General features: G+C 47.3%; 39 non-coding genes across 39 annotated transcripts; all 39 read right to left on the bottom strand.

The window, feature by feature from the left end:
* Positions 1–206: 206 nt before the first annotated feature.
* Positions 207–278, bottom strand: TRNAP-AGG (transfer RNA proline (anticodon AGG)). The gene has a single exon. It is a non-coding gene; the product is annotated as a tRNA-Pro (tRNA).
* A 406-nt stretch (positions 279–684) lies between these two features.
* On the bottom strand, positions 685–757 carry TRNAV-UAC (transfer RNA valine (anticodon UAC)). The gene has a single exon. It is a non-coding gene; the product is annotated as a tRNA-Val (tRNA).
* A 376-nt stretch (positions 758–1133) lies between these two features.
* On the bottom strand, positions 1134–1205 carry TRNAP-UGG (transfer RNA proline (anticodon UGG)). The gene has a single exon. It is a non-coding gene; the product is annotated as a tRNA-Pro (tRNA).
* Positions 1206–2137: 932 nt separating this feature from the next.
* TRNAL-CAA (transfer RNA leucine (anticodon CAA)) lies at positions 2138–2248 on the bottom strand. The gene is made up of 2 exons: positions 2211–2248; positions 2138–2182 (listed from the first exon to the last, which is right to left on the bottom strand). It is a non-coding gene; the product is annotated as a tRNA-Leu (tRNA).
* Positions 2249–2541: 293 nt separating this feature from the next.
* On the bottom strand, positions 2542–2614 carry TRNAV-AAC (transfer RNA valine (anticodon AAC)). The gene has a single exon. It is a non-coding gene; the product is annotated as a tRNA-Val (tRNA).
* A 385-nt stretch (positions 2615–2999) lies between these two features.
* On the bottom strand, positions 3000–3071 carry TRNAP-AGG (transfer RNA proline (anticodon AGG)). The gene has a single exon. It is a non-coding gene; the product is annotated as a tRNA-Pro (tRNA).
* Positions 3072–3477: 406 nt separating this feature from the next.
* Positions 3478–3550, bottom strand: TRNAV-UAC (transfer RNA valine (anticodon UAC)). The gene has a single exon. It is a non-coding gene; the product is annotated as a tRNA-Val (tRNA).
* Positions 3551–3926: 376 nt separating this feature from the next.
* On the bottom strand, positions 3927–3998 carry TRNAP-UGG (transfer RNA proline (anticodon UGG)). Its single transcript has one exon. It is a non-coding gene; the product is annotated as a tRNA-Pro (tRNA).
* A 932-nt stretch (positions 3999–4930) lies between these two features.
* On the bottom strand, positions 4931–5042 carry TRNAL-CAA (transfer RNA leucine (anticodon CAA)). The gene is made up of 2 exons: positions 5005–5042; positions 4931–4976 (listed from the first exon to the last, which is right to left on the bottom strand). It is a non-coding gene; the product is annotated as a tRNA-Leu (tRNA).
* A 293-nt stretch (positions 5043–5335) lies between these two features.
* TRNAV-AAC (transfer RNA valine (anticodon AAC)) lies at positions 5336–5408 on the bottom strand. The gene has a single exon. It is a non-coding gene; the product is annotated as a tRNA-Val (tRNA).
* A 385-nt stretch (positions 5409–5793) lies between these two features.
* Positions 5794–5865, bottom strand: TRNAP-AGG (transfer RNA proline (anticodon AGG)). Its single transcript has one exon. It is a non-coding gene; the product is annotated as a tRNA-Pro (tRNA).
* Positions 5866–6271: 406 nt separating this feature from the next.
* On the bottom strand, positions 6272–6344 carry TRNAV-UAC (transfer RNA valine (anticodon UAC)). Its single transcript has one exon. It is a non-coding gene; the product is annotated as a tRNA-Val (tRNA).
* A 376-nt stretch (positions 6345–6720) lies between these two features.
* Positions 6721–6792, bottom strand: TRNAP-UGG (transfer RNA proline (anticodon UGG)). Its single transcript has one exon. It is a non-coding gene; the product is annotated as a tRNA-Pro (tRNA).
* A 932-nt stretch (positions 6793–7724) lies between these two features.
* On the bottom strand, positions 7725–7836 carry TRNAL-CAA (transfer RNA leucine (anticodon CAA)). The gene is made up of 2 exons: positions 7799–7836; positions 7725–7770 (listed from the first exon to the last, which is right to left on the bottom strand). It is a non-coding gene; the product is annotated as a tRNA-Leu (tRNA).
* A 293-nt stretch (positions 7837–8129) lies between these two features.
* Positions 8130–8202, bottom strand: TRNAV-AAC (transfer RNA valine (anticodon AAC)). Its single transcript has one exon. It is a non-coding gene; the product is annotated as a tRNA-Val (tRNA).
* Positions 8203–8587: 385 nt separating this feature from the next.
* Positions 8588–8659, bottom strand: TRNAP-AGG (transfer RNA proline (anticodon AGG)). The gene has a single exon. It is a non-coding gene; the product is annotated as a tRNA-Pro (tRNA).
* Positions 8660–9065: 406 nt separating this feature from the next.
* TRNAV-UAC (transfer RNA valine (anticodon UAC)) lies at positions 9066–9138 on the bottom strand. The gene has a single exon. It is a non-coding gene; the product is annotated as a tRNA-Val (tRNA).
* Positions 9139–9514: 376 nt separating this feature from the next.
* On the bottom strand, positions 9515–9586 carry TRNAP-UGG (transfer RNA proline (anticodon UGG)). Its single transcript has one exon. It is a non-coding gene; the product is annotated as a tRNA-Pro (tRNA).
* Positions 9587–10508: 922 nt separating this feature from the next.
* Positions 10509–10620, bottom strand: TRNAL-CAA (transfer RNA leucine (anticodon CAA)). The gene is made up of 2 exons: positions 10583–10620; positions 10509–10554 (listed from the first exon to the last, which is right to left on the bottom strand). It is a non-coding gene; the product is annotated as a tRNA-Leu (tRNA).
* A 293-nt stretch (positions 10621–10913) lies between these two features.
* On the bottom strand, positions 10914–10986 carry TRNAV-AAC (transfer RNA valine (anticodon AAC)). Its single transcript has one exon. It is a non-coding gene; the product is annotated as a tRNA-Val (tRNA).
* A 385-nt stretch (positions 10987–11371) lies between these two features.
* TRNAP-AGG (transfer RNA proline (anticodon AGG)) lies at positions 11372–11443 on the bottom strand. Its single transcript has one exon. It is a non-coding gene; the product is annotated as a tRNA-Pro (tRNA).
* Positions 11444–11849: 406 nt separating this feature from the next.
* TRNAV-UAC (transfer RNA valine (anticodon UAC)) lies at positions 11850–11922 on the bottom strand. Its single transcript has one exon. It is a non-coding gene; the product is annotated as a tRNA-Val (tRNA).
* Positions 11923–12298: 376 nt separating this feature from the next.
* On the bottom strand, positions 12299–12370 carry TRNAP-UGG (transfer RNA proline (anticodon UGG)). The gene has a single exon. It is a non-coding gene; the product is annotated as a tRNA-Pro (tRNA).
* A 932-nt stretch (positions 12371–13302) lies between these two features.
* Positions 13303–13414, bottom strand: TRNAL-CAA (transfer RNA leucine (anticodon CAA)). Its single transcript has 2 exons — positions 13377–13414; positions 13303–13348 (listed from the first exon to the last, which is right to left on the bottom strand). It is a non-coding gene; the product is annotated as a tRNA-Leu (tRNA).
* Positions 13415–13707: 293 nt separating this feature from the next.
* Positions 13708–13780, bottom strand: TRNAV-AAC (transfer RNA valine (anticodon AAC)). Its single transcript has one exon. It is a non-coding gene; the product is annotated as a tRNA-Val (tRNA).
* A 385-nt stretch (positions 13781–14165) lies between these two features.
* On the bottom strand, positions 14166–14237 carry TRNAP-AGG (transfer RNA proline (anticodon AGG)). The gene has a single exon. It is a non-coding gene; the product is annotated as a tRNA-Pro (tRNA).
* A 405-nt stretch (positions 14238–14642) lies between these two features.
* TRNAV-UAC (transfer RNA valine (anticodon UAC)) lies at positions 14643–14715 on the bottom strand. Its single transcript has one exon. It is a non-coding gene; the product is annotated as a tRNA-Val (tRNA).
* A 385-nt stretch (positions 14716–15100) lies between these two features.
* On the bottom strand, positions 15101–15172 carry TRNAP-CGG (transfer RNA proline (anticodon CGG)). Its single transcript has one exon. It is a non-coding gene; the product is annotated as a tRNA-Pro (tRNA).
* A 932-nt stretch (positions 15173–16104) lies between these two features.
* TRNAL-CAA (transfer RNA leucine (anticodon CAA)) lies at positions 16105–16216 on the bottom strand. Its single transcript has 2 exons — positions 16179–16216; positions 16105–16150 (listed from the first exon to the last, which is right to left on the bottom strand). It is a non-coding gene; the product is annotated as a tRNA-Leu (tRNA).
* A 293-nt stretch (positions 16217–16509) lies between these two features.
* TRNAV-AAC (transfer RNA valine (anticodon AAC)) lies at positions 16510–16582 on the bottom strand. The gene has a single exon. It is a non-coding gene; the product is annotated as a tRNA-Val (tRNA).
* A 381-nt stretch (positions 16583–16963) lies between these two features.
* Positions 16964–17035, bottom strand: TRNAP-AGG (transfer RNA proline (anticodon AGG)). Its single transcript has one exon. It is a non-coding gene; the product is annotated as a tRNA-Pro (tRNA).
* A 405-nt stretch (positions 17036–17440) lies between these two features.
* On the bottom strand, positions 17441–17513 carry TRNAV-UAC (transfer RNA valine (anticodon UAC)). The gene has a single exon. It is a non-coding gene; the product is annotated as a tRNA-Val (tRNA).
* Positions 17514–17898: 385 nt separating this feature from the next.
* TRNAP-CGG (transfer RNA proline (anticodon CGG)) lies at positions 17899–17970 on the bottom strand. Its single transcript has one exon. It is a non-coding gene; the product is annotated as a tRNA-Pro (tRNA).
* Positions 17971–18902: 932 nt separating this feature from the next.
* TRNAL-CAA (transfer RNA leucine (anticodon CAA)) lies at positions 18903–19014 on the bottom strand. The gene is made up of 2 exons: positions 18977–19014; positions 18903–18948 (listed from the first exon to the last, which is right to left on the bottom strand). It is a non-coding gene; the product is annotated as a tRNA-Leu (tRNA).
* A 293-nt stretch (positions 19015–19307) lies between these two features.
* Positions 19308–19380, bottom strand: TRNAV-AAC (transfer RNA valine (anticodon AAC)). The gene has a single exon. It is a non-coding gene; the product is annotated as a tRNA-Val (tRNA).
* Positions 19381–19765: 385 nt separating this feature from the next.
* Positions 19766–19837, bottom strand: TRNAP-AGG (transfer RNA proline (anticodon AGG)). The gene has a single exon. It is a non-coding gene; the product is annotated as a tRNA-Pro (tRNA).
* Positions 19838–20243: 406 nt separating this feature from the next.
* Positions 20244–20316, bottom strand: TRNAV-UAC (transfer RNA valine (anticodon UAC)). The gene has a single exon. It is a non-coding gene; the product is annotated as a tRNA-Val (tRNA).
* Positions 20317–20692: 376 nt separating this feature from the next.
* TRNAP-UGG (transfer RNA proline (anticodon UGG)) lies at positions 20693–20764 on the bottom strand. Its single transcript has one exon. It is a non-coding gene; the product is annotated as a tRNA-Pro (tRNA).
* Positions 20765–21696: 932 nt separating this feature from the next.
* On the bottom strand, positions 21697–21808 carry TRNAL-CAA (transfer RNA leucine (anticodon CAA)). Its single transcript has 2 exons — positions 21771–21808; positions 21697–21742 (listed from the first exon to the last, which is right to left on the bottom strand). It is a non-coding gene; the product is annotated as a tRNA-Leu (tRNA).
* Positions 21809–21890: the final 82 nt, after the last annotated feature.

Below are 21890 nucleotides of genomic sequence, written 5' to 3'. Positions count from 1 at the left end.
AATATCTGATGCCTAAATGCCAGCGAGTACAGCTTGGGAACGCATCACCTGGGACACACTGAGACTAAGCAGGTAGGCAGATAAAGCATGGTGATCCATTTTTCTTCTGAGGTTAGAAATATGTTGTGCAACAATGCACCCAGTATAACGAGAAATAGTCAGGCATAGTGCATTTTTAGTAGGGTTTGTATGTTTACCTCTAAAAAGGGCTCGTCTGGGATTTGAACCCGGGACCTCTCGCACCCTAAGCGAGAATCATACCCCTAGACCAACGAGCCACACAAGAGTCACCTCTGACACGGCTCCAGGGGTTAGTGGCAGCTAGCCAGTACATGCTGCTCTGTTCTGCAATATGATTGCTGTCTTTTCCATGACCGTCATCAAACAAGAAATTAAAAAGCCTCTGTCCTTCAGACAGTTTGTTTGCTTTAAGTGTCTGCTCGTGGTGAGGACAAGAGAAGCATTTCTTCTCTCATGCCTTGCTTTCATGAAGTAGGCCCACCCTACAGAGCAAAGTGCGAGCAAGCGAATGGCGCAAGCTATCGTCACTTCTCTTTTCGAGCTGTCACTGAGATCTCTGGAGCACACTACGTCAGGCTGGTGAGGAATAGACAGCCTCTATTATCTCAGCTTTCCTATAAAGTGAGCCAGTAAATGCAAACACTGTGAAAAACAGCAAGCTGCTGTTTCTGCCCGGTCTCGAACCAGGGACCTTTCGCGTGTAAGGCGAATGTGATAACCACTACACTACAGAAACAGACACTACCTCAGGAATCTTGTTGGCATGTATTGGGTTGGAATGCACAGACTAAGGGCCAACGTCCTTGAAGCTCAAAGTTGGGCTCTCCTTACCCGGTCTCTCTTTCTTTGGAATGAGGACCACTTTTTTCCCATGAGGCGATTTTGAAACCATATCCTGAAATGACACTAGAAAAACACTTTGCATGTAATGTTCCTACACTGCTGGTCCAGCCCAGAAAAGCAGTTGCAACGAAGTCCTGCACTCCTTTATCATGTCAAAAGTGGAAAATAGCATGCAGGGTAAGGAACCTTCTCGACATACACAGCGTCTTATAGCATTGAAAAGAAGAAAGGCTCCTATATGACAAGCAGCCTGAAAAATTCCACAGGATGGGCTCGTCCGGGATTTGAACCCGGGACCTCTCGCACCCAAAGCGAGAATCATACCCCTAGACCAACGAGCCAGAGTGGCCAGGAGACATTTTGAACAATTACTGAAGCGTCTTTCTGAAAACAGCAGGGCTATTTGGCTCGTCTCCCTATAAGTGAGCCACACAAAGTCATGTTTTCTCTCAAGTTGTTGTTTTTTCACTCCAGCAAGGAAGGGGGCAGCCAATCTCCTATCGGCCAGTGAGCAGTAAAAAGGCACAGATGAGAACAGCAAGCACTTTCTGGCACTTGTACTCCTCTGCAAGTCCTGGACCCTTGCTCCATAGACTTCCACACCAGAAGCAATGAAGGGCCCACCATTTCTTGCGCCTGAGAAAGAGGTGTTTGATATTTGGATTCAAACGCGCTCGCTCAGCGCTCGATCAGGCAAGATCAGGCGAGATTTATATGAGTGGCTCACAGGCCTGAAACATTCACCTGGGAGACCCAGAGTGGCTGACTTCCCAGTATGGCCATTGTTGGGCGAGTCTCCTCCTTTCCTCCTGCCTCAATCTAGAATTGGCTGCAAATCACAAGAGGGAGTGCAATGTCCGTGTGTAGTGCCTACTCCCAGATACCTCTCTGTCTTCCTTATGTAAATTAGAATGTGCAAGGGGGGACCATTGGCAATCTGCTCCTCCCACATAACCAGGAAGCCCTGTTGAACATGTCTGCCTGTGTTGTTGCAGTGACAGTGCCTTCTCTGCCCAAAAGGTGGCAGGAGAGCCTCACAACAAATGATGGGATCAACTGCTTATTTCGAAACCCAGCATGGCAGTTACTGTGATGGAGTGCAAATGTAATGGAAGGTGTGCCTGAGGTGTCCCTTTCAGAAATACATGGAATTGTGATTGAGGGCCCAGCCTGGTGGATTTCTCTTTATTTATTACAGGTTCCTGTAAATATTGTGGTGTGTCTGGGGAATGCACTGCAAAAATTAGGAAGACTTAAGGGTGTAAAAGGGAACTGTCAGAAGTGGAATTGAACCCACGCCTCCATGAGGAGACCAGAAGGCTCAGCATCACTGAAGATCAAGCTCTCTTGAGTCTGGCGCCTTAGACCACTCGGCCATCCTGACGGCTCAGGGTGTGCTTAGTTCTGACTTTTCTGTCTGCACCTGCCAACGTTTCCACTTACAACGTTCACAGCAATGTCACAGGTGTAAAGGCCCCAACAATACAACATAGCTTAAACAAAATAAAAATAGGCCCCAGAACATCCCCCAGATGATCGATGGAGATAACTTTGTTTCGTCTGCAAAGGTAAAAAAAAATTCTCGCGGCTCACTGTGTTCAAAGACCACCTCTTCTTAAACTTGCATTGAGATAATAAGGTTTTAGAGTGTGCACAAAAAAAGAATCCAATGCACAGTGTTTTTGCCCGGTCTCGAACCGGGGACCTTTCGCGTGTTAGGCGAACGTGATGACCACTACACTACAGAAACTACCTTGGTGGTTTCTACTGTTAGAGGAAAGTTTCTCTCAAGTCTTCACCCTACTTCTATTCTGCTGTATCAGCAGCGGCTCAGAATGTGCAGAACAAGTGTGAAAACCTCAGAGATATCATCCAACATGCTTGCAATTAGACGTATTCAAAACTCACTTGTGCAGGCATCGACAGGCAAATATCTGATGCCTAAATGCCAGCGAGTACAGCTTGGGAAAGCATCACCTGGGACACACTGAGACTAAGCAGGTAGGCAGATAAAGCATGGTGATCCATTTTTCTTCTGAGGTTAGAAATATGTTGTGCAACAATGCACCCAGTATAACGAGAAATAGTCAGGCATAGTGCATTTTTAGTAGGGTTTGTATGTTTACCTCTAAAAAGGGCTCGTCTGGGATTTGAACCCGGGACCTCTCGCACCCTAAGCGAGAATCATACCCCTAGACCAACGAGCCACACAAGAGTCACCTCTGACACGGCTCCAGGGGTTAGTGGCAGCTAGCCAGTACATGCTGCTCTGTTCTGCAATATGATTGCTGTCTTTTCCATGACCGTCATCAAACAAGAAATTAAAAAGCCTCTGTCCTTCAGACAGTTTGTTTGCTTTAAGTGTCTGCTCGTGGTGAGGACAAGAGAAGCATTTCTTCTCTCATGCCTTGCTTTCATGAAGTAGGCCCACCCTACAGAGCAAAGTGCGAGCAAGCGAATGGCGCAAGCTATCGTCACTTCTCTTTTCGAGCTGTCACTGAGATCTCTGGAGCACACTACGTCAGGCTGGTGAGGAATAGACAGCCTCTATTATCTCAGCTTTCCTATAAAGTGAGCCAGTAAATGCAAACACTGTGAAAAACAGCAAGCTGCTGTTTCTGCCCGGTCTCGAACCAGGGACCTTTCGCGTGTAAGGCGAATGTGATAACCACTACACTACAGAAACAGACACTACCTCAGGAATCTTGTTGGCATGTATTGGGTTGGAATGCACAGACTAAGGGCCAACGTCCTTGAAGCTCAAAGTTGGGCTCTCCTTACCCGGTCTCTCTTTCTTTGGAATGAGGACCACTTTTTTCCCATGAGGCGATTTTGAAACCATATCCTGAAATGACACTAGAAAAACACTTTGCATGTAATGTTCCTACACTGCTGGTCCAGCCCAGAAAAGCAGTTGCAACGAAGTCCTGCACTCCTTTATCATGTCAAAAGTGGAAAATAGCGTGCAGGGTAAGGAACCTTCTCGACATACACAGCGTCTTATAGCATTGAAAAGAAGAAAGGCTCCTATATGACAAGCAGCCTGAAAAATTCCACAGGATGGGCTCGTCCGGGATTTGAACCCGGGACCTCTCGCACCCAAAGCGAGAATCATACCCCTAGACCAACGAGCCAGAGTGGCCAGGAGACATTTTGAACAATTACTGAAGCGTCTTTCTGAAAACAGCAGGGCTATTTGGCTCGTCTCCCTATAAGTGAGCCACACAAAGTCATGTTTTCTCTCAAGTTGTTGTTTTTTCACTCCAGCAAGGAAGGGGGCAGCCAATCTCCTATCGGCCAGTGAGCAGTAAAAAGGCACAGATGAGAACAGCAAGCACTTTCTGGCACTTGTACTCCTCTGCAAGTCCTGGACCCTTGCTCCATAGACTTCCACACCAGAAGCAATGAAGGGCCCACCATTTCTTGCGCCTGAGAAAGAGGTGTTTGATATTTGGATTCAAACGCGCTCGCTCAGCGCTCGATCAGGCAAGATCAGGCGAGATTTATATGAGTGGCTCACAGGCCTGAAACATTCACCTGGGAGACCCAGAGTGGCTGACTTCCCAGTATGGCCATTGTTGGGCGAGTCTCCTCCTTTCCTCCTGCCTCAATCTAGAATTGGCTGCAAATCACAAGAGGGAGTGCAATGTCCGTGTGTAGTGCCTACTCCCAGATACCTCTCTGTCTTCCTTATGTAAATTAGAATTTGCAAGGGGGGACCATTGGCAATCTGCTCCTCCCACATAACCAGGAAGCCCTGTTGAACATGTCTGCCTGTGTTGTTGCAGTGACAGTGCCTTCTCTGCCCAAAAGGTGGCAGGAGAGCCTCACAACAAATGATGGGATCAACTGCTTATTTCGAAACCCAGCATGGCAGTTACTGTGATGGAGTGCAAATGTAATGGAAGGTGTGCCTGAGGTGTCCCTTTCAGAAATACATGGAATTGTGATTGAGGGCCCAGCCTGGTGGATTTCTCTTTATTTATTACAGGTTCCTGTAAATATTGTGGTGTGTCTGGGGAATGCACTGCAAAAATTAGGAAGACTTAAGGGTGTAAAAGGGAACTGTCAGAAGTGGGATTTGAACCCACGCCTCCATGAGGAGACCAGAAGGCTCAGCATCACTGAAGATCAAGCTCTCTTGAGTCTGGCGCCTTAGACCACTTGGCCATCCTGACGGCTCAGGGTGTGCTTAGTTCTGACTTTTCTGTCTGCACCTGCCAACGTTTCCACTTACAACGTTCACAGCAATGTCACAGGTGTAAAGGCCCCAACAATACAACATAGCTTAAACAAAATAAAAATAGGCCCCAGAACATCCCCCAGATGATCGATGGAGATAACTTTGTTTCGTCTGCAAAGGTAAAAAAAAATTCTCGCGGCTCACTGTGTTCAAAGACCACCTCTTCTTAAACTTGCATTGAGATAATAAGGTTTTAGAGTGTGCACAAAAAAAGAATCCAATGCACAGTGTTTTTGCCCGGTCTCGAACCGGGGACCTTTCGCGTGTTAGGCGAACGTGATGACCACTACACTACAGAAACTACCTTGGTGGTTTCTACTGTTAGAGGAAAGTTTCTCTCAAGTCTTCACCCTACTTCTATTCTGCTGTATCAGCAGCGGCTCAGAATGTGCAGAACAAGTGTGAAAACCTCAGAGATATCATCCAACATGCTTGCAATTAGACGTATTCAAAACTCACTTGTGCAGGCATCGACAGGCAAATATCTGATGCCTAAATGCCAGCGAGTACAGCTTGGGAAAGCATCACCTGGGACACACTGAGACTAAGCAGGTAGGCAGATAAAGCATGGTGATCCATTTTTCTTCTGAGGTTAGAAATATGTTGTGCAACAATGCACCCAGTATAACGAGAAATAGTCAGGCATAGTGCATTTTTAGTAGGGTTTGTATGTTTACCTCTAAAAAGGGCTCGTCTGGGATTTGAACCCGGGACCTCTCGCACCCTAAGCGAGAATCATACCCCTAGACCAACGAGCCACACAAGAGTCACCTCTGACATGGCTCCAGGGGTTAGTGGCAGCTAGCCAGTACATGCTGCTCTGTTCTGCAATATGATTGCTGTCTTTTCCATGACCGTCATCAAACAAGAAATTAAAAAGCCTCTGTCCTTCAGACAGTTTGTTTGCTTTAAGTGTCTGCTCGTGGTGAGGACAAGAGAAGCATTTCTTCTCTCATGCCTTGCTTTCATGAAGTAGGCCCACCCTACAGAGCAAAGTGCGAGCAAGCAAATGGCGCAAGCTATCGTCACTTCTCTTTTCGAGCTGTCACTGAGATCTCTGGAGCACACTACGTCAGGCTGGTGAGGAATAGACAGCCTCTATTATCTCAGCTTTCCTATAAAGTGAGCCAGTAAATGCAAACACTGTGAAAAACAGCAAGCTGCTGTTTCTGCCCGGTCTCGAACCAGGGACCTTTCGCGTGTAAGGCGAATGTGATAACCACTACACTACAGAAACAGACACTACCTCAGGAATCTTGTTGGCATGTATTGGGTTGGAATGCACAGACTAAGGGCCAACGTCCTTGAAGCTCAAAGTTGGGCTCTCCTTACCCGGTCTCTCTTTCTTTGGAATGAGGACCACTTTTTTCCCATGAGGCGATTTTGAAACCATATCCTGAAATGACACTAGAAAAACACTTTGCATGTAATGTTCCTACACTGCTGGTCCAGCCCAGAAAAGCAGTTGCAACGAAGTCCTGCACTCCTTTATCATGTCAAAAGTGGAAAATAGCGTGCAGGGTAAGGAACCTTCTCGACATACACAGCGTCTTATAGCATTGAAAAGAAGAAAGGCTCCTATATGACAAGCAGCCTGAAAAATTCCACAGGATGGGCTCGTCCGGGATTTGAACCCGGGACCTCTCGCACCCAAAGCGAGAATCATACCCCTAGACCAACGAGCCAGAGTGGCCAGGAGACATTTTGAACAACTACTGAAGCGTCTTTCTGAAAACAGCAGGGCTATTTGGCTCGTCTCCCTATAAGTGAGCCACACAAAGTCATGTTTTCTCTCAAGTTGTTGTTTTTTCACTCCAGCAAGGAAGGGGGCAGCCAATCTCCTATCGGCCAGTGAGCAGTAAAAAGGCACAGATGAGAACAGCAAGCACTTTCTGGCACTTGTACTCCTCTGCAAGTCCTGGACCCTTGCTCCATAGACTTCCACACCAGAAGCAATGAAGGGCCCACCATTTCTTGCGCCTGAGAAAGAGGTGTTTGATATTTGGATTCAAACGCGCTCGCTCAGCGCTCGATCAGGCGAGATCAGGCGAGATTTATATGAGTGGCTCACAGGCCTGAAACATTCACCTGGGAGACCCAGAGTGGCTGACTTCCCAGTATGGCCATTGTTGGGCGAGTCTCCTCCTTTCCTCCTGCCTCAATCTAGAATTGGCTGCAAATCACAAGAGGGAGTGCAATGTCCGTGTGTAGTGCCTACTCCCAGCTACCTCTCTGTCTTCCTTATGTAAATTAGAATTTGCAAGGGGGGACCATTGGCAATCTGCTCCTCCCACATAACCAGGAAGCCCTGTTGAACATGTCTGCCTGTGTTGTTGCAGTGACAGTGCCTTCTCTGCCCAAAAGGTGGCAGGAGAGCCTCACAACAAATGATGGGATCAACTGCTTATTTCGAAACCCAGCATGGCAGTTACTGTGATGGAGTGCAAATGTAATGGAAGGTGTGCCTGAGGTGTCCCTTTCAGAAATACATGGAATTGTGATTGAGGGCCCAGCCTGGTGGATTTCTCTTTATTTATTACAGGTTCCTGTAAATATTGTGGTGTGTCTGGGGAATGCACTGCAAAAATTAGGAAGACTTAAGGGTGTAAAAGGGAACTGTCAGAAGTGGGATTTGAACCCACGCCTCCATGAGGAGACCAGAAGGCTCAGCATCACTGAAGATCAAGCTCTCTTGAGTCTGGCGCCTTAGACCACTCGGCCATCCTGACGGCTCAGGGTGTGCTTAGTTCTGACTTTTCTGTCTGCACCTGCCAACGTTTCCACTTACAACGTTCACAGCAATGTCACAGGTGTAAAGGCCCCAACAATACAACATAGCTTAAACAAAATAAAAATAGGCCCCAGAACATCCCCCAGATGATCGATGGAGATAACTTTGTTTCGTCTGCAAAGGTAAAAAAAAATTCTCGCGGCTCACTGTGTTCAAAGACCACCTCTTCTTAAACTTGCATTGAGATAATAAGGTTTTAGAGTGTGCACAAAAAAAGAATCCAATGCACAGTGTTTCTGCCCGGTCTCGAACCGGGGACCTTTCGCGTGTTAGGCGAACGTGATGACCACTACACTACAGAAACTACCTTGGTGGTTTCTACTGTTAGAGGAAAGTTTCTCTCAAGTCTTCACCCTACTTCTATTCTGCTGTATCAGCAGCGGCTCAGAATGTGCAGAACAAGTGTGAAAACCTCAGAGATATCATCCAACATGCTTGCAATTAGACGTATTCAAAACTCACTTGTGCAGGCATCGACAGGCAAATATCTGATGCCTAAATGCCAGCGAGTACAGCTTGGGAAAGCATCACCTGGGACACACTGAGACTAAGCAGGTAGGCAGATAAAGCATGGTGATCCATTTTTCTTCTGAGGTTAGAAATATGTTGTGCAACAATGCACCCAGTATAACGAGAAATAGTCAGGCATAGTGCATTTTTAGTAGGGTTTGTATGTTTACCTCTAAAAAGGGCTCGTCTGGGATTTGAACCCGGGACCTCTCGCACCCTAAGCGAGAATCATACCCCTAGACCAACGAGCCACACAAGAGTCACCTCTGACACGGCTCCAGGGGTTAGTGGCAGCTAGCCAGTACATGCTGCTCTGTTCTGCAATACGATTGCTGTCTTTTCCATGACCGTCATCAAGCAAGAAATTAAAAAGCCTCTGTCCTTCAGACAGTTTGTTTGCTTTAAGTGTCTGCTCGTGGTGAGGACAAGAGAAGCATTTCTTCTCTCATGCCTTGCTTTCATGAAGTAGGCCCACCCTACAGAGCAAAGTGCGAGCAAGCGAATGGCGCAAGCTATCGTCACTTCTCTTTTCGAGCTGTCACTGAGATCTCTGGAGCACACTCCGTCAGGCTGGTGAGGAATAGACAGCCTCTATTATCTCAGCTTTCCTATAAAGTGAGCCAGTAAATGCAAACACTGTGAAAAACAGCAAGCTGCTGTTTCTGCCCGGTCTCGAACCAGGGACCTTTCGCGTGTAAGGCGAATGTGATAACCACTACACTACAGAAACAGACACTACCTCAGGAATCTTGTTGGCATGTATTGGGTTGGAATGCACAGACTAAGGGCCAACGTCCTTGAAGCTCAAAGTTGGGCTCTCCTTACCCGGTCTCTCTTTCTTTGGAATGAGGACCACTTTTTTCCCATGAGGCGATTTTGAAACCATATCCTGAAATGACACTAGAAAAACACTTTGCATGTAATGTTCCTACACTGCTGGTCCAGCCCAGAAAAGCAGTTGCAACGAAGTCCTGCACTCCTTTATCATGTCAAAAGTGGAAAATAGCGTGCAGGGTAAGGAACCTTCTCGACATACACAGCGTCTTATAGCATTGAAAAGAAGAAAGGCTCCTATATGACAAGCAGCCTGAAAAATTCCACAGGATGGGCTCGTCCGGGATTTGAACCCGGGACCTCTCGCACCCAAAGCGAGAATCATACCCCTAGACCAACGAGCCAGAGTGGCCAGGAGACATTTTGAACAATTACTGAAGCGTCTTTCTGAAAACAGCAGGGCTATTTGGCTCGTCTCCCTATAAGTGAGCCACACAAAGTCATGTTTTCTCTCAAGTTGTTGTTTTTTCACTCCAGCAAGGAAGGGGGCAGCCAATCTCCTATCGGCCAGTGAGCAGTAAAAAGGCACAGATGAGAACAGCAAGCACTTTCTGGCACTTGTACTCCTCTGCAAGTCCTGGACCCTTGCTCCATAGACTTCCACACCAGAAGCAATGAAGGGCCCACCATTTCTTGCGCCTGAGAAAGAGGTGTTTGATATTTGGATTCAAACGCGCTCGCTCAGCGCTCGATCAGGCGAGATTTATATGAGTGGCTCACAGGCCTGAAACATTCACCTGGGAGACCCAGAGTGGCTGACTTCCCAGTATGGCCATTGTTGAGCGAGTCTCCTCCTTTCCTCCTGCCTCAATCTAGAATTGGCTGCAAATCACAAGAGGGAGTGCAATGTCCGTGTGTAGTGCCTACTCCCAGCTACCTCTCTGTCTTCCTTATGTAAATTAGAATTTGCAAGGGGGGACCATTGGCAATCTGCTCCTCCCACATAACCAGGAAGCCCTGTTGAACATGTCTGCCTGTGTTGTTGCAGGGACAGTGCCTTCTCTGCCCAAAAGGTGGCAGGAGAGCCTCACAACAAATGATGGGATCAACTGCTTATTTCGAAACCCAGCATGGCAGTTACTGTGATGGAGTGCAAATGTAATGGAAGGTGTGCCTGAGGTGTCCCTTTCAGAAATACATGGAATTGTGATTGAGGGCCCAGCCTGGTGGATTTCTCTTTATTTATTACAGGTTCCTGTAAATATTGTGGTCTGTCTGGGGAATGCACTGCAAAAATTAGGAAGACTTAAGGGTGTAAAAGGGAACTGTCAGAAGTGGGATTTGAACCCACGCCTCCATGAGGAGACCAGAAGGCTCAGCATCACTGAAGATCAAGCTCTCTTGAGTCTGGCGCCTTAGACCACTCGGCCATCCTGACGGCTCAGGGTGTGCTTAGTTCTGACTTTTCTGTCTGCACCTGCCAACGTTTCCACTTACAACGTTCACAGCAATGTCACAGGTGTAAAGGCCCCAACAATACAACATAGCTTAAACAAAATAAAAATAGGCCCCAGAACATCCCCCAGATGATCGATGGAGATAACTTTGTTTCGTCTGCAAAGGTAAAAAAAAATTCTCGCGGCTCACTGTGTTCAAAGACCACCTCTTCTTAAACTTGCATTGAGATAATAAGGTTTTAGAGTGTGCACAAAAAAAGAATCCAATGCACAGTGTTTCTGCCCGGTCTCGAACCGGGGACCTTTCGCGTGTTAGGCGAACGTGATGACCACTACACTACAGAAACTACCTTGGTGGTTTCTACTGTTAGAGGAAAGTTTCTCTCAAGTCTTCACCCTACTTCTATTCTGCTGTATCAGCAGCGGCTCAGAATGTGCAGAACAAGTGTGAAAACCTCAGAGATATCATCCAACATGCTTGCAATTAGACGTATTCAAAACTCACTTGTGCAGGCATCGACAGGCAAATATCTGATGCCTAAATGCCAGCGAGTACAGCTTGGGAAAGCATCACCTGGGACACACTGAGACTAAGCAGGTAGGCAGATAAAGCATGGTGATCCATTTTTCTTCTGAGGTTAGAAATATGTTGTGCAACAATGCACCCAGTATAACGAGAAATAGTCAGGCATAGTGCATTTTTAGTAGGGTTTGTATGTTTACCTCTAAAAAAGGCTCGTCTGGGATTTGAACCCGGGACCTCTCGCACCCTAAGCGAGAATCATACCCCTAGACCAACGAGCCACACAAGAGTCACCTCTGACACGGCTCCAGGGGTTAGTGGCAGCTAGCCAGTACATGCTGCTCTGTTCTGCAATATGATTGCTGTCTTTTCCATGACCGTCATCAAACAAGAAATTAAAAAGCCTCTGTCCTTCAGACAGTTTGTTTGCTTTAAGTGTCTGCTCGTGGTGAGGACAAGAGAAGCATTTCTTCTCTCATGCCTTGCTTTCATGAAGTAGGCCCACCCTACAGAGCAAAGTGCGAGCAAGCGAATGGCGCAAGCTATCGTCACTTCTCTTTTCGTGCTGTCACTGAGATCTCTGGAGCACACTACGTCAGGCTGGTGAGGAATAGACAGCCTCTATTATCTCAGCTTTCCTATAAAGTGAGCCAGTAAATGCAAACACTGTGAAAAACAGCAAGCTGCTGTTTCTGCCCGGTCCCGAACCAGGGACCTTTCGCGTGTAAGGCGAATGTGATAACCACTACACTACAGAAACAGACACTACCTCAGGAATCTTGTTGGCATGTATTGGGTTGGAATGCACAGACTAAGGGCCAACGTCCTTGAAGCTCAAAGTTGGGCTCTCCTTACCCGGTCTCTCTTTCTTTGGAATGAGGACCACTTTTTTCCCATGAGGCGATTTTGAAACCATATCCTGAAATGACACTAGAAAAACACTTTGCATGTAATGTTCCTACACTGCTGGTCCAGCCCAGAAAAGCAGTTGCAACGAAGTCCTGCACTCCTTTATCATGTCAAAAGTGGAAAATAGCGTGCAGGGTAAGGAACCTTCTCGACATACACAGCGTCTTATAGCATTGAAAAGAAGAAAGGCTCCTATATGACAAGCAGCCTGAAAAATTCCACAGGATGGGCTCGTCCGGGATTTGAACCCGGGACCTCTCGCACCCAAAGCGAGAATCATACCCCTAGACCAACGAGCCAGAGTGGCCAGGAGACATTTTGAACAATTACTGAAGCGTCTTTCTGAAAACAGCAGGGCTATTTGGCTCGTCTCCCTATAAGTGAGCCACACAAAGTCATGTTTTCTCTCAAGTTGTTGTTTTTTCACTCCAGCAAGGAAGGGGGCAGCCAATCTCCTATCGGCCAGTGAGCAGTAAAAAGGCACAGATGAGAACAGCAAGCACTTTCTGGCACTTGTACTCCTCTGCAAGTCCTGGACCCTTGCTCCATAGACTTCCACACCAGAAGCAATGAAGGGCCCACCATTTCTTGCGCCTGAGAAAGAGGTGTTTGATATTTGGATTCAAACGCGCTCGCTCAGCGCTCGATCAGGCGAGATCAGGCGAGATTTATATGAGTGGCTCACAGGCCTGAAACATTCACCTGGGAGACCCAGAGTGGCTGACTTCCCAGTATGGCCATTGTTGAGCGAGTCTCCTCCTTTCCTCCTGCCTCAATCTAGAATTGGCTGCAAATCACAAGAGGGAGTGCAATGTCCGTGTGTAGTGCCTACTCCCAGCTACCTCTCTGTCTTCCTTATGTAAATTAGAATTTGCAAGGGGGGACCATTGGCAATCTGCTCCTCCCACATAACCAGGAAGCCCTGTTGAACATGTCTGCCTGTGTTGTTGCAGTGACAGTGCCTTCTCTGCCCAAAAGGTGGCAGGAGAGCCTCACAACAAATGATGGGATCAACTGCTTATTTCGAAACCCAGCATGGCAGTTACTGTGATGGAGTGCAAATGTAATGGAAGGTGTGCCTGAGGTGTCCCTTTCAGAAATACATGGAATTGTGATTGAGGGCCCAGCCTGGTGGATTTCTCTTTATTTATTACAGGTTCCTGTAAATATTGTGGTGTGTCTGGGGAATGCACTGCAAACATTAGGAAGACTTAAGGGTGTAAAAGGGAACTGTCAGAAGTGGGATTTGAACCCACGCCTCCATGAGGAGACCAGAAGGCTCAGCATCACTGAAGATCAAGCTCTCTTGAGTCTGGCGCCTTAGACCACTCGGCCATCCTGACGGCTCAGGGTGTGCTTAGTTCTGACTTTTCTGTCTGCACCTGCCAACGTTTCCACTTACAACGTTCACAGCAATGTCACAGGTGTAAAGGCCCCAACAATACAACATAGCTCACACAAAATAAAAATAGGCCCAAGAACAACCCCCAGATGATCGATGGAGATAACTTTGTTTCGTCTGCAAAGGTTAAAAAAAATTCTCGCGGCTCACTGTGTTCAAAGACCACCTCTTCTTAAACTTGCATTGAGATAATAAGGTTTTAGAGTGTGCACAAAAAAAGCATCCAATGCACAGTGTTTCTGCCCGGTCTCGAACCGGGGACCTTTCGCGTGTTAGGCAAACGTGATGACCACTACACTACAGAAACTACCTTGGTGCTTTCTACTGTTAGAGGAAAGTTTCTCTCAAGTCTTCACCCTACTTCTATTCTGCTGTATCAGCAGCGGCTCAGAATATGCAGAACAAGTGTGAAAACCTCAGAGATATCATCCAACATGCTTGCAATTAGACGTATTCAAAACTCACTTGTGCAGGCATCGACAGGCAAATATTTGATGCCTAAATGCCAGCGAGTACAGCTTGGGAAAGCATCACCTGGGACACACTGAGACTAAGCAGGTAGGCAGATAAAGCATGGTGATCCATTTTTCTTCTGAGGTTAGAAATATGTTGTGCAACAATGCACCCAGTATAACGAGAAATAGTCAGGCATAGTGCTTTTTTAGTAGGGTTTGTATGTTTACCTCTAAAAAGGGCTCGTCCGGGATTTGAACCCGGGACCTCTCGCACCCTAAGCGAGAATCATACCCCTAGACCAACGAGCCACGCAAGAGTCACCTCTGACACGGCTCCAGGGGTTAGTGGCAGCTAGCCAGTACATGCTGCTCTGTTCTGCAATATGATTGCTGTCTTTTCCATGACCGTCATCAAACAAGAAATTAAAAAGCCTCTGTCCTTCAGACAGTTTGTTTGCTTTAAGTGTCTGCTCGTGGTGAGGACAAGAGAAGCATTTCTTCTCTCATGCCTTGCTTTCATGAAGTAGGCCCACCCTACAGAGCAAAGTGCGAGCAAGCGAATGGCGCAAGCTATCGTCACTTCTCTTTTCGAGCTGTCACTGAGATCTCTGGAGCACACTACGTCAGGCTGGTGAGGAATAGACAGCCTCTATTATCTCAGCTTTTCTACAAAGTGAGCCAGTAAATGCAAACACTGTGAAAAACAGCAAGCTGCATTTCTGCCCGGTCTCGAACCAGGGACCTTTCGCGTGTAAGGCGAACGTGATAACCACTACACTACAGAAACAGACACTACCTCAGGAATCTTGTTGGCGTGTATTGGGTTGGAACGCACAGACTAAGGGCCAACGTCCTTGAAGCTCAAAGTTGGGCTCTCCTTACCCGGTCTCTCTTTCTTTGGAAGACAGGAATGAGGACCACTTTTTTCCCCAAGAGGCGATTTTGAAACCATATCCTGAAATGACACTAGAAAAACTCTTTGCATGTAATGTTCCTAAACTGCTGGTCCAGCCCAGAAAAGCAGTTGCAAGGAAGTCCTGCACTCCTTTATCATGTCAAAAGTGGAAAATAGCGTGCAGGGTAAGGAACCTTCTCGACATACACAGCGTCTTATAGCATTGAAAAGAAGAAAGGCTCCTATATGACAAGCAGCCTGAAAACTTCCACAGGATGGGCTCGTCCGGGATTTGAACCCGGGACCTCTCGCACCCGAAGCGAGAATCATACCCCTAGACCAACGAGCCTGAGTGGCCAGGAGACATTTTGAACAATTACTGAAGCGTCTTTCAGAAAACAGCAGGGCTATTTGGCTCGTCTCCCTATAAGTGAGCCACACAAAGTCATGTTTTCTCTCAAGTTGTTGTTTTTTCACTCCAGCAATGAAGGGGGCAGCCAATCTCCTATCGGCCAGTGAGCAGTAAAAAGGCACAGATGAGAACAGCAAGCACTTTCTGGCACTTGTACTCCTCTGCAAGTCCTGGACCCTTGCTCCATAGACTTCCACACCAGAAGCAATGAAGGGCCCACCATTTCTTGCGCCTGAGAATGAGGTGTTTGATATTTGGATTCAAACGCGCTCGCTCAGCGCTCGATCAGGCTCGATCAGGCGAGATTTATATGAGTGGCTCACAGGCCTGAAACATTCACCTGGGAGACCCAGAGTGGCTGACTTCCCAGTATGGCCATTGTTGGGCGAGTCTCCTCCTTTCCTCCTGCCTCAATCTAGAATTGGCTGCAAATCACAAGAGGGAGTGCAATGTCCGTGTGTAGTGCCTACTACCAGCTACCTCTCTGTCTTCCTTATGTAAATTAGAATTTTCAAGGGGGGACCATTGGCAATCTGCTCCTCCCACATAACCAGGAAGCCCTGTTGAACATGTCTGCCTGTGTTGTTGCAGGGACAGTGCCTTCTCTGCCAAAAAGGTGGCAGGAGAGCCTCACAACAAATGATGGGATCAACTGCTTATTTCGAAACCCAGCAAGGCAGTTACTGTGATGGATTGCAAATGTAATGGAAGGTGTGCCTGAGGTGTCACTTTCAGAAATACATGGAATTGTAATTGAGGGCCCAGCCTGGTGGATTTCTCTTTATTTACTACAGGTTCCCGCAAATATTGTGGTGTGTGTGGGGAATGCACTGCAAAAATTAGGAAGACTTAAGGGTGTAAAAGGGACCTGTCAGAAGTGGGATTTGAACCCACGCCTCCATGAGGAGACCAGAAGGCTCAGCATCACTGAAGATCAAGCTCTCTTGAGTCTGGCGCCTTAGACCACTCGGCCATCCTGACGGCTCAGGGTGTGCTTAGTTCTGACTTTTCTGTCTGCACCTGCCAACGTTTCCACTTACAACGTTCACAGCAATGTCACAGGTGTAAAGGCCCCAACAATACAACATAGCTCACACAAAATAAAAATAGGCCCAAGAACAACCCCCAGATGATCGATGGAGATAACTTTGTTTCGTCTGCAAAGGTAAAAAAAAATTCTCGCGGCTCACTGTGTTCAAAGACCACCTCTTCTTAAACTTGCATTGAGATAATAAGGTTTTAGAGTGTGCACAAAAAAAGCATCCAATGCACAGTGTTTCTGCCCCGTCTCGAACCGGGGACCTTTCGCGTGTTAGGCGAACGTGATGACCACTACACTACAGAAACTACCTTGGTGCTTTCTACTGTTAGAGGAAAGTTTCTCTCAAGTCTTCACCCTACTTCTATTCTGCTGTATCAGCAGCGGCTCAGAATGTGCAGAACAAGTGTGAAAACCTCAGAGATATCATCCAACATGCTTGCAATTAGACGTATTCAAAACTCACTTGTGCAGGCATCGACAGGCAAATATCTGATGCCTAAATGCCAGCGAGTACAGCTTGGGAAAGCATCACCTGGGACACACTGAGACTAAGCAGGTAGGCAGATAAAGCATGGTGATCCATTTTTCTTCTGAGGTTAGAAATATGTTGTGCAACAATGCACCCAGTATAACGAGAAATAGTCATAGTGCTTTTTTAGTAGGGTTTGTATGTTTACCTCTAAAAAGGGCTCGTCCGGGATTTGAACCCGGGACCTCTCGCACCCTAAGCGAGAATCATACCCCTAGACCAACGAGCCACGCAAGAGTCACCCCTGACACGGCTCCAGGGGTTAGTGGCAGCTAGCCAGTACATGCTGCTCTGTTCTGCAATATGATTGCTGTCTTTTCCATGACCGTCATCAAACAAGAAATTAAAAAGCCTCTGTCCTTCAGACAGTTTGTTTGCTTTAAGTGTCTGCTCGTGGTGAGGACAAGAGAAGCATTTCTTCTCTCATGCCTTGCTTTCATGAAGTAGGCCCACCCTACAGAGCAAAGTGCGAGCAAGCGAATGGCGCAAGCTATCGTCACTTCTCTTTTCGAGCTGTCACTGAGGTCTCTGGAGCACACTACGTCAGGCTGGTGAGGAATAGACAGCCTCTATTATCTCAGCTTTTCTATAAAGTGAGCCAGTAAATGCAAACACTGTGAAAAACAGCAAGCTGCATTTCTGCCCGGTCTCGAACCAGGGACCTTTCGCGTGTAAGGCGAACGTGATAACCACTACACTACAGAAACAGACACTACCTCAGGAATCTTGTTGGCGTGTATTGGGTTGGAACGCACAGACTAAGGGCCAACGTCCTTGAAGCTCAAAGTTGGGCTCTCCTTACCCGGTCTCTCTTTCTTTGGAAGACAGGAATGAGGACCACTTTTTTCCCCAAGAGGCGATTTTGAAACCATATCCTGAAATGACACTAGAAAAACTCTTTGCATGTAATGTTCCTACACTGCTGGTCCAGCCCAGAAAAGCAGTTGCAAGGAAGTCCTGCACTCCTTTATCATGTCAAAAGTGGAAAATAGCGTGCAGGGTAAGGAACCTTCTCGACATACACAGCGTCTTATAGCATTGAAAAGAAGAAAGGCTCCTATATGACAAGCAGCCTGAAAACTTCCACAGGATGGGCTCGTCCGGGATTTGAACCCGGGACCTCTCGCACCCGAAGCGAGAATCATACCCCTAGACCAACGAGCCTGAGTGGCCAGGAGACATTTTGAACAATTACTGAAGTGTCTTTCAAAAAACAGCAGGGCTATTTGGCTCGTCTCCCTATAAGTGAGCCACACAAAGTCATGTTTTCTCTCAAGTTGTTGTTTTTTCACTCCAGCAAGGAAGGGGGCAGCCAATCTCCTATCGGCCAGTGAGCAGTAAAAAGGCACAGATGAGAACAGCAAGCACTTTCTGGCACTTGTACTCCTCTGCAAGTCCTGGACCCTTGCTCCATAGACTTCCACACCAGAAGCAATGAAGGGCCCACCATTTCTTGCGCCTGAGAAAGAGGTGTTTGATATTTGGATTCAAACGCGCTCGCTCAGCGCTCGATCAGGCTCGATCAGGCGAGATTTATATGAGTGGCTCACAGGCCTGAAACATTCACCTGGGAGACCCAGAGTGGCTGACTTCCCAGTATGGCCATTGTTGGGCGAGTCTCCTCCTTTCCTCCTGCCTCAATCTAGAATTGGCTGCAAATCACAAGAGGGAGTGCAATGTCCGTGTGTAGTGCCTACTCCCAGCTACCTCTCTGTCTTCCTTATGTAAATTAGAATTTGCAAGGGGGGACCATTGGCAATCTGCTCCTCCCACATAACCAGGAAGCCCTGTTGAACATGTCTGCCTGTGTTGTTGCAGTGACAGTGCCTTCTCTGCCCAAAAGGTGGCAGGAGAGCCTCACAACAAATGATGGGATCAACTGCTTATTTCGAAACCCAGCATGGCAGTTACTGTGATGGAGTGCAAATGTAATGGAAGGTGTGCCTGAGGTGTCCCTTTCAGAAATACATGGAATTGTGATTGAGGGCCCAGCCTGGTGGATTTCTCTTTATTTATTACAGGTTCCTGTAAATATTGTGGTGTGTCTGGGGAATGCACTGCAAACATTAGGAAGACTTAAGGGTGTAAAAGGGAACTGTCAGAAGTGGGATTTGAACCCACGCCTCCATGAGGAGACCAGAAGGCTCAGCATCACTGAAGATCAAGCTCTCTTGAGTCTGGCGCCTTAGACCACTCGGCCATCCTGACGGCTCAGGGTGTGCTTAGTTCTGACTTTTCTGTCTGCACCTGCCAACGTTTCCACTTACAACGTTCACAGCAATGTCACAGGTGTAAAGGCCCCAACAATACAACATAGCTCACACAAAATAAAAATAGGCCCAAGAACAACCCCCAGATGATCGATGGAGATAACTTTGTTTCGTCTGCAAAGGTAAAAAAAAATTCTCGCGGCTCACTGTGTTCAAAGACCACCTCTTCTTAAACTTGCATTGAGATAATAAGGTTTTAGAGTGTGCACAAAAAAAGAATCCAATGCACAGTGTTTCTGCCCGGTCTCGAACCGGGGACCTTTCGCGTGTTAGGCGAACGTGATGACCACTACACTACAGAAACTACCTTGGTGGTTTCTACTGTTAGAGGAAAGTTTCTCTCAAGTCTTCACCCTACTTCTATTCTGCTGTATCAGCAGCGGCTCAGAATGTGCAGAACAAGTGTGAAAACCTCAGAGATATCATCCAACATGCTTGCAATTAGACGTATTCAAAACTCACTTGTGCAGGCATCGACAGGCAAATATCTGATGCCTAAATGCCAGCGAGTACAGCTTGGGAAAGCATCACCTGGGACACACTGAGACTAAGCAGGTAGGCAGATAAAGCATGGTGATCCATTTTTCTTCTGAGGTTAGAAATATGTTGTGCAACAATGCACCCAGTATAACGAGAAATAGTCAGGCATAGTGCATTTTTAGTAGGGTTTGTATGTTTACCTCTAAAAAAGGCTCGTCTGGGATTTGAACCCGGGACCTCTCGCACCCTAAGCGAGAATCATACCCCTAGACCAACGAGCCACACAAGAGTCACCTCTGACACGGCTCCAGGGGTTAGTGGCAGCTAGCCAGTACATGCTGCTCTGTTCTGCAATATGATTGCTGTCTTTTCCATGACCGTCATCAAACAAGAAATTAAAAAGCCTCTGTCCTTCAGACAGTTTGTTTGCTTTAAGTGTCTGCTCGTGGTGAGGACAAGAGAAGCATTTCTTCTCTCATGCCTTGCTTTCATGAAGTAGGCCCACCCTACAGAGCAAAGTGCGAGCAAGCGAATGGCGCAAGCTATCGTCACTTCTCTTTTCGTGCTGTCACTGAGATCTCTGGAGCACACTACGTCAGGCTGGTGAGGAATAGACAGCCTCTATTATCTCAGCTTTCCTATAAAGTGAGCCAGTAAATGCAAACACTGTGAAAAACAGCAAGCTGCTGTTTCTGCCCGGTCCCGAACCAGGGACCTTTCGCGTGTAAGGCGAATGTGATAACCACTACACTACAGAAACAGACACTACCTCAGGAATCTTGTTGGCATGTATTGGGTTGGAATGCACAGACTAAGGGCCAACGTCCTTGAAGCTCAAAGTTGGGCTCTCCTTACCCGGTCTCTCTTTCTTTGGAATGAGGACCACTTTTTTCCCATGAGGCGATTTTGAAACCATATCCTGAAATGACACTAGAAAAACACTTTGCATGTAATGTTCCTACACTGCTGGTCCAGCCCAGAAAAGCAGTTGCAACGAAGTCCTGCACTCCTTTATCATGTCAAAAGTGGAAAATAGCGTGCAGGGTAAGGAACCTTCTCGACATACACAGCGTCTTATAGCATTGAAAAGAAGAAAGGCTCCTATATGACAAGCAGCCTGAAAAATTCCACAGGATGGGCTCGTCCGGGATTTGAACCCGGGACCTCTCGCACCCAAAGCGAGAATCATACCCCTAGACCAACGAGCCAGAGTGGCCAGGAGACATTTTGAACAATTACTGAAGCGTCTTTCTGAAAACAGCAGGGCTATTTGGCTCGTCTCCCTATAAGTGAGCCACACAAAGTCATGTTTTCTCTCAAGTTGTTGTTTTTTCACTCCAGCAAGGAAGGGGGCAGCCAATCTCCTATCGGCCAGTGAGCAGTAAAAAGGCACAGATGAGAACAGCAAGCACTTTCTGGCACTTGTACTCCTCTGCAAGTCCTGGACCCTTGCTCCATAGACTTCCACACCAGAAGCAATGAAGGGCCCACCATTTCTTGCGCCTGAGAAAGAGGTGTTTGATATTTGGATTCAAACGCGCTCGCTCAGCGCTCGATCAGGCGAGATCAGGCGAGATTTATATGAGTGGCTCACAGGCCTGAAACATTCACCTGGGAGACCCAGAGTGGCTGACTTCCCAGTATGGCCATTGTTGAGCGAGTCTCCTCCTTTCCTCCTGCCTCAATCTAGAATTGGCTGCAAATCACAAGAGGGAGTGCAATGTCCGTGTGTAGTGCCTACTCCCAGCTACCTCTCTGTCTTCCTTATGTAAATTAGAATTTGCAAGGGGGGACCATTGGCAATCTGCTCCTCCCACATAACCAGGAAGCCCTGTTGAACATGTCTGCCTGTGTTGTTGCAGTGACAGTGCCTTCTCTGCCCAAAAGGTGGCAGGAGAGCCTCACAACAAATGATGGGATCAACTGCTTATTTCGAAACCCAGCATGGCAGTTACTGTGATGGAGTGCAAATGTAATGGAAGGTGTGCCTGAGGTGTCCCTTTCAGAAATACATGGAATTGTGATTGAGGGCCCAGCCTGGTGGATTTCTCTTTATTTATTACAGGTTCCTGTAAATATTGTGGTGTGTCTGGGGAATGCACTGCAAACATTAGGAAGACTTAAGGGTGTAAAAGGGAACTGTCAGAAGTGGGATTTGAACCCACGCCTCCATGAGGAGACCAGAAGGCTCAGCATCACTGAAGATCAAGCTCTCTTGAGTCTGGCGCCTTAGACCACTCGGCCATCCTGACGGCTCAGGGTGTGCTTAGTTCTGACTTTTCTGTCTGCACCTGCCAACGTTTCCACTTACAACGTTCACAGCAATGTCACAGG

Source organism: Lissotriton vulgaris, chromosome 10 (assembly GCF_964263255.1).
Source record: "Lissotriton vulgaris chromosome 10, aLisVul1.2, whole genome shotgun sequence".
Taxonomy (NCBI): Eukaryota; Metazoa; Chordata; class Amphibia; order Caudata; family Salamandridae; genus Lissotriton; species Lissotriton vulgaris.
Note: the sequence above shows the minus strand (reverse complement) of the source record. Positions and strands in the feature narration are given on the sequence as shown.